The sequence below is a fragment of the Nicotiana sylvestris genome, chromosome 2 (genome assembly GCF_000393655.2).
Source record: "Nicotiana sylvestris chromosome 2, ASM39365v2, whole genome shotgun sequence".
NCBI lineage: Eukaryota > Viridiplantae > Streptophyta > Magnoliopsida > Solanales > Solanaceae > Nicotiana > Nicotiana sylvestris.
The window spans coordinates 121,364,157-121,371,556 of record NC_091058.1 but is presented as its reverse complement, the minus strand read 5'-3'; positions in this window follow the sequence as shown (position 1 = coordinate 121,371,556).

The following is a 7,400-nucleotide window of genomic DNA, read 5'->3' as shown; positions in this document are numbered from 1 at the left end:
TGATTTTTTTACATGATATATGCCCAATGTGCTAAATGACACTTTTACCGCTTTAATATTATTTGAATTATGAATATATACAACTGCTACGAAACCCCCTTCTTTCTGAGTCTTCTAAATTTATGGTGCACACGTGCGCGTGGCCCACCTTTCTGTTAAAGTCATACCAAATAAGACGAAGTTGGGACAAGTAACTAGGCCGGGTAGACTTTCGTGCTCCCGGTACGTTGCCCCCGCTTCGGCTCAAACTGTCCGTTTGGGTAAGCCAGGGCTAGATCAATATGCCTCAGGTTTTTTCACTTAGAATAACTCAGCTTCATGCCGGATCCCTAGTAGGAGCGATTGTTTGCATCACGTGCATTTGACTTTGGAGACTCAACACAGGGGTTGGGTCTGTCTAGGACAGGTGTACCAAAAAAAATGACCATCCTGATGCATCTTACTTGCTGCTACTTGCGCATTTATTTGATCCGGATTTGTGTGTTGACTGACTTTTGAATATCATGAATAATATTTTAAAATTGAAAAAAAAAAGAAATAGCGGTTAGGGAATTGACTGTTTATTTTTGAAAAAAAACCCAATGCCCAAATACTGTCAAAACTCTGCCGAAATTTTGAGAGAATGAAAAAAAATGTTTTATTAGTTTGTTTTATTAAAACCAAAAAAAATAGAAAGAAAAAAAATCGTTGTTCTGTCTTATTTTTCAAAAAAAAAAAAAAAAAATAATATATATATATATATATATATATATATATATATATATATATATATAAAGGAAAATAGTTTGTCTTCCCCTGAAAATGACAATGAAAAAGAGTCTTACTTTTAAAATAGTTTTTTTTATTCGTTTCTGAAAAATTCAAAATAAGAAAATGAAAATAGTCGTGCTTTGAAAGTGGTTTTGTTATTTGTTGCTGAAAAAAATCCTGTTTTAAAATAGTTCGGTTAATGGCCCGAACTACGCGGGTTTGATTCTCACCGGATGTGAGATACGTAGGCAACCCTCATCGGGTCCAACCCCCATTTTTGCTAAAATAGCCAAAAACCAATAAATAAATAAAAAACATGTCAAAATTTTAATTTTTTTCATAAATAAGTCGGGCAGTGTCCAGCCTCCACTTTTTGCTAAAACAAAATAGCCAAAAAAAATATGTCAAATTTTAGTTTTGTCATAAAGAAGTCGGGTGACGCTGTTTTATCAAGACATAGCCGAATGTTCCCGAAAGGGACGCTGGAAGGCTGACTTTGCATAAACAGCCACCTTTGGGTCATTTTTTAAAATTTGGTTCAGTTGACCCACACAGCCTTAAAAAATCTTCGTCCCCGAGGCGCTGAAGGGCCGTGTTGCACCACATGGTTTTTATTGTAATTTGAAAAAAAAAAACAAAGAGTCAACGGTCAGGTGATTTTTTTTTTAGTAAAAAATAAGCCGAGCTAGCTTCTACAGTGTCTTAAACCGTTCTTGCCGAAATAGCCTTAGAGTATCTTTCAGTTGTCGAAAGGCTATTTTCGTAAAAGAATGGACAAGTTTTTAAAGTGTCATAAAATAATCCTCTCCGGCCTCAAAATTTGGAAGGGGCCACATTTGCAAAAATAGCCGTTTGATTGCATTTGTCAAACGGGGAAAGGAAGCTGGCCGTTTGTTTTTGAGTTTGTAAATCTTTTGATTAAAATATGTGGGTTGTTTGATTTTCGAGTTTGTAGGTCATCTTCAAACCATTGAAACCCAGTTTATTTTAATATGAAAATTGAAAAAAAATGATTAGTATTGTTCATCTTTTATTGGTCCGAACTACGCAAGGTCTGATTCATGCGGGGTCATGATACGTAGGCAATCTCCATAAGGTTCGACCACATCAAAAAAATGAAAAAAAAATGAAAAAGAAAAAATGAAAAAAAAAATGAAAAAAAAAATCGAAAAAAAAAAAATGAAAAAAAGATGTTGTTAATAATGGGGACCAACTGAGTCCATTCTAACCTATTTTGTTTTGAATCGCAAAGAAAGAAGGTGGTTGGTTTGTGGTAAGTGACAATCGAAACAAGATTATTTATTTATAATTCAAAGTCGCCACTTGGGATAATTTAAGGTGTTCCAAGTCACCGGTTTAGAATCCCGAATCGAGGAAATTTGACTCTATTTACGGTCTACGAACACAGAAATCCGGGTAAGGAATTCTGTTAATCCGGGAGAAGGTGTTAGGCATTCCCGAATTCTGTGGTTCTAGCACGGTCGCTTTGATCATACTTGGTTTATCAAAATTGTCTATTTACTCATTAGAACCTATGTGCTTTTACCTTTCACTGCTTTTTAATTAAGAAAATTATCTTGAAACAGGTCACGCGTACGTGTACCCGTTTGTTTGGCGCGTCAAAAATCATGTCACGCGAACGTGTCCACAATTAGTAACGCTTTATTATTATTAAGAAAATTTGGCCGAAGTTGCACAAACACCTACTCCGATTTTGTTTTTAGAAATCGTAATCATGTCACGCGAACGTGTCCACAACCACGATAGTATATTAAACGTGCATAAAGCAAACTACGAACATTTGTCATTTTTTATATCTAAATTAATACGAGGGCTATGTATGATTAAATTGTTGATGGCACACCTCAAACTATATGAATTAAAATTAATTTAGATGCATTGAAAGTTAGATCAAATCTATTCCCAACATTCATTTCTCAATTGTCATAGGCAATGCAAAATAGTCAAGTACAATGCAAATCCAGTGGCCGCTTGAATTATCGAAACATGGACGTAACTTAACATATTAATATGAGTTCATTCATCTCTTTCCTTTGAGCACATGAAATCTAGGTGAGACTACAAACAGTCATTCAAACTAGTCCAATTAGAATTATCATGAAAGATTGTACATCTCCAAACCAACTAATGGGAAAAGATCGACAAATGCAGAAAATTAAAGATCCATTATTCAATTTGCAAGAAAACAGTTACACTAGGCCCAAAAGATGCGCATATATGAATGAATTTCCAATTCTAGCATGACAATCAATATTAACTTACTAATTCAACTAAACATCTTTTTGCAGTTAAGTCATATTGGACAGCTCCAGCTACCCAAGAATCCTAGACTTCTTAAACCCACTAGTTAATTTCTGTCCTTTTTCCTTTTATATTCCCGTTATATGGCTCGTTCATTTTCTTTCTTTACTTAATTCTATTACTTAAAAAGTGTTATATATGACGACACATTATTATTTAGCTATTTTATTCGAGGCAATTCTGTGGAAATGATATTAAACAGAATGACAAAGTGGCGAAGCTCCTTTAGGGTAATTTTGGCTCATTTCAGGAATAGTCTTTCGAATTATTGTAGTTGGATGCATGACCTTTCTTTTTCACGTCATAAATACATATTATTAAAGTACCTTATCTTATCATGATAGGGCCATCAAAACACCGGATTTTCATTCATCAAACTCAAGCTCGGGTAATTATAGGGCGTAGAACTTACCAGATATATTCAAGCAATAGCAGCAACAGAATGAACTTGAAAGGAAGAAAACAGCTGCTAAAATTTAAGCTTCAACAGTAACAGTGACCGGAAATGGACGCCTCAAACGGCCAATTTGAATTGCGATAAACTCGAATCAATCAAACTCCATTTTTCTCTTTCTAAAGTTTCTTTAAAATAATTGAAGAAACCAAATATTTGTCAAACTCTCTACTCAATAAAATCTTTTTCTTCCTTTCGTTCTCTTTTAACATGGTCTTACACTAATTATCACTTAAGAAGACAAATGAATGGCAAGGCAGAAAAAGTTTTAATACAACATACTCTAGCTAACATTATTGACACAGAACCTAACTAATGATTCAATTAAGCAGATTTCCATCAAATTTGTGACAGTCCAAAATCAAGTACAGTAATATGAGTTCATTTGTCACAAGCCTGCATCTAGCTATAAGATACTTGATAGAGAAATGAATTCCCACTAGGCTTAAACCACATGCAGCTTTCAGAAGAGTAATACGGAACACCCAGCAAAGGTGCAGTCCATCATACAGTCTTGGGTTAATGTAATTAAAACAGAAATAAAGCTAAACTATGAACAAAAAAAAAAGTTGACACTAAATTCCAAAGCTCCAGGTTTCTATTTCAACTCTGAGCCAAGTTTTACATTAGGTAGAACATGAGAAAACTCGTACCTGGAAATGAAAAAGGAAGATAGAAATAAAGCAACAATAACAGCCACAGACCAGCCATCAGCAGCAATTTAAACCCAGTTCCAAGCCTTGAAAGTGAAGTAAAACAGTCCAGAAATACAATTTCAGTCCAAGTAATGAACCAGAAAACCTCAACCAGACTCGATTTTAATTCATTTCAACTGTCAGCTAGCCAGAAATCGTTTCAGCACTTAGGAAAACTTCAAAAGTCACTAGAAGAACTCATGAAACAGTGTTTTTCTAGAGTTTTCAACCGTTTAGGAATTTTTAGGACTTCTAACTCTTAAAATTTCCTCTGTTTTTTCTATGGATCTCTCAAGCTCTCCTTCTATATCTATACTCTATCTCTCTTAAATAGGCAACGGAAAATGCCTCTTGGATTTACAAAATGACCTTTCAATATTTTAAAATGATTCCACTTACTCAATTAATGCACTTCTAACCCTACCACTATTAGAATCTTCTTAAGTTAGGTGAATACCGCTTTTTATTAAACAATTCTCAAGTTATACTCTGAAATCCTAATTATTTGATCAGAACTACTGAAAGTTTTGATTATTTGCAAACTTGCACAAACAATTCTATAAAACAAAATCATCAAGCAGCCTAAACCAAACAGCATCAATTTCTGAATATATAAGGGTTTAATCATTGAAAATAAATCAGAAAATACCCCATACATGAGTGATTAGAATTGAAACAAGCAAGAACTAACCAACGAATGAACTCATTTGTGATTCGACCTTTAAAACAATTAACACCAAATTAACTAGACTTGTTACTAAACAAACTTAATAAAAAAAATCTAATTAAACAGACTAAGTTAGTGGACCAACAACCAGAGAAGTGAAACAAATACTAAAAAAACAATAATCAAGAAAACTTACCGGCTCAATTGGACAACTTGGTACCCAAATTTCTTTTTCGATTTCATCGCCAAATGATTTTAGTCACTTGTTCTTTGTTAAAAACAAATGATTAACACCATATCGTGATGAAACCGGCTCTAAAATTATCATCAATTCTCGAGTTTAGGTTTGACTTTAGAATTTAGATCCCTGGATTTAAGATTCGAGCAGATTGGGCCTTATTCGAAGGAAACTGGTTATGGATTAGGGAAGAGGGAGTTGTGGTGGTCAAGGGGTGTTAGTTTGGGGTCGATTGGAGGTGGCGCCGCCACCGGAGAAAGTTAGGGCGGCGCTAGGGTTCATCCTTTGAATCGATATTCGAAGGGCTCCAGGGATGTTCGAAGGTAACATGTTATGGATTTGGGAAGAGGGGAGTGAGGGGGTTCTATAGTGTAATTTTGGGGCTGGTTGGCCACCGTCCGCCACAGTGGGCGAGTTACGGCGGGCGGAAGGCGGTGGTGTGTTGGTTGGTCTCTGAAGAGAGACGAGAGAGAGGAGGGGGGTTCTGAGGGGTTTTGGTATTATTAAAACGGGTGATTTAATTTGATGATTGAAATCCAACAGCTCCGATCAAAGATTTTAAACAAAATGAGGTCGTTTTATTTGACTAGGGATGGACCGGTTCAGGGGCGGGTCAGGGTCGGGTAATGAGGAAGGCTTTGGACCGTTTGATCAGGCTGATTCAACGGTCCAGATTGAAACGCCTGAAACGACGTCGTTTGGTTGAGGCTGGAGACGGATCGGGTTGAAGATGGGTCTGGGCTAGTTTGGGGTGGGTTTGGACGGGTTTTGTTTGGGCTGGGGACCTTTTGGCCAAATTGGCCCAAAACCAGATTTTCTCTCTTATTTTCTTTTTCTTTTCAATTTTCTTTCTAATTTCTTTTTCAAAAATAAAAACTTAAAAATCCTAAATTAAGCTATAAAAACCTAAATTATTTATAAATAATAATTATCACACATAATTAATATCAAATTAAAAGAAAATCGCAAAATTTTGACATTAAACACTAAAACGCAAGAATACGTTATTTTTGTGAATTTTTCATTTTTGTAAAACAACATTTTACTAAATTAACCAAAAAATATAAAATCAAATCCTAAGTGCAGATGCTATATTTTTTGAATTTTTCAATGCATTATAAAATTAAATATGCTCACAAAGATATGCAAACAATCAGGAAAATCGCACAGTAATTCCTAAAATAACACATAATTAAAGAAAAAACCTAATTTTGGGTATTCTTTTGGAGTAATTCATATGAGGCAAATATTCACGTGCTCACAACTGCCCCTCTTTGCCCGGAAACACGAAGAGTTTTCGTGCAAAGATAAAGTGAGTGGATATGAGCGATTTTTGCCCGTTTGAATACTCCGTGGGAAGCATTTTTTGAAAGATTTGACCGAACCTCTGCTTCAAAGGTTTTCTACATATCCTTGGCTATAAAGGAATCAGGTCAATATAGTTCGGGAAGTTTCGGTAGCTGGGACTACCATGAAGATGTGGTTTCACTGTTACTGCTGCTGATACTGCTTACTGACCTCCTTATTACATCATGACAAAATGAAGAAGCTAGACTAAGCTATGATCTATGCTTTACAAAAATTTATTTTCAGTCTTGATCTTGCGACTGATGTTGCCTCGTTGATTTGTATTTCCCTTAGAAGTTCCTTTGTGGCTGACTTGAATGGTATTTTTTGAAATGCTTTCCCTCTCCTCCAGGTGGGCACCTCGTTGCTGAACCTTTAAACGTCTTCCTTTGATCATTGTTGCCTATCTCTTTTCTCCAGGTGGGCCCCTAATTTCTTGGACTTGAATTGCATTGCCTCCCTTGTTTTCCAGACGGGCTCCTGATTACCGAAACTTGAATTGTATTGCCTCCCTTGTTTTCCAGGTAGGCTCCTGATTACCAAAACTTGAACTGCTTTTTATTTCTTTGAAATTAGTGTTGTCCTTCCATGTTCTTCAGATGGGCATCTGAATTCTAAAGCTTAGGTTGTGTTCCCTTGTTCTCCAGGTGGGCTCCTGACTGCTTGACCCAAGTTGTATTCCCTTACTCTCCAGGTGGGCGCCTGATTGCTGAAACTTTAATTGTTGTTCCTTGTTCTCCAGGTGGATGCCTGATTACTGAATCTTCAACTTCTTTTCCTTGTTCTCCAGGTGGACGCCTGATTGCTGATACTTGAACTGTTTTTCCTTGTTCTCCAGGTGGACGCCTGATTGCTGATACTTCAACTGTTTTTCATTGTTCTCCAGGTGGACGTCTGATTGCTGATACTTTAATTGTTGTTCCTTGT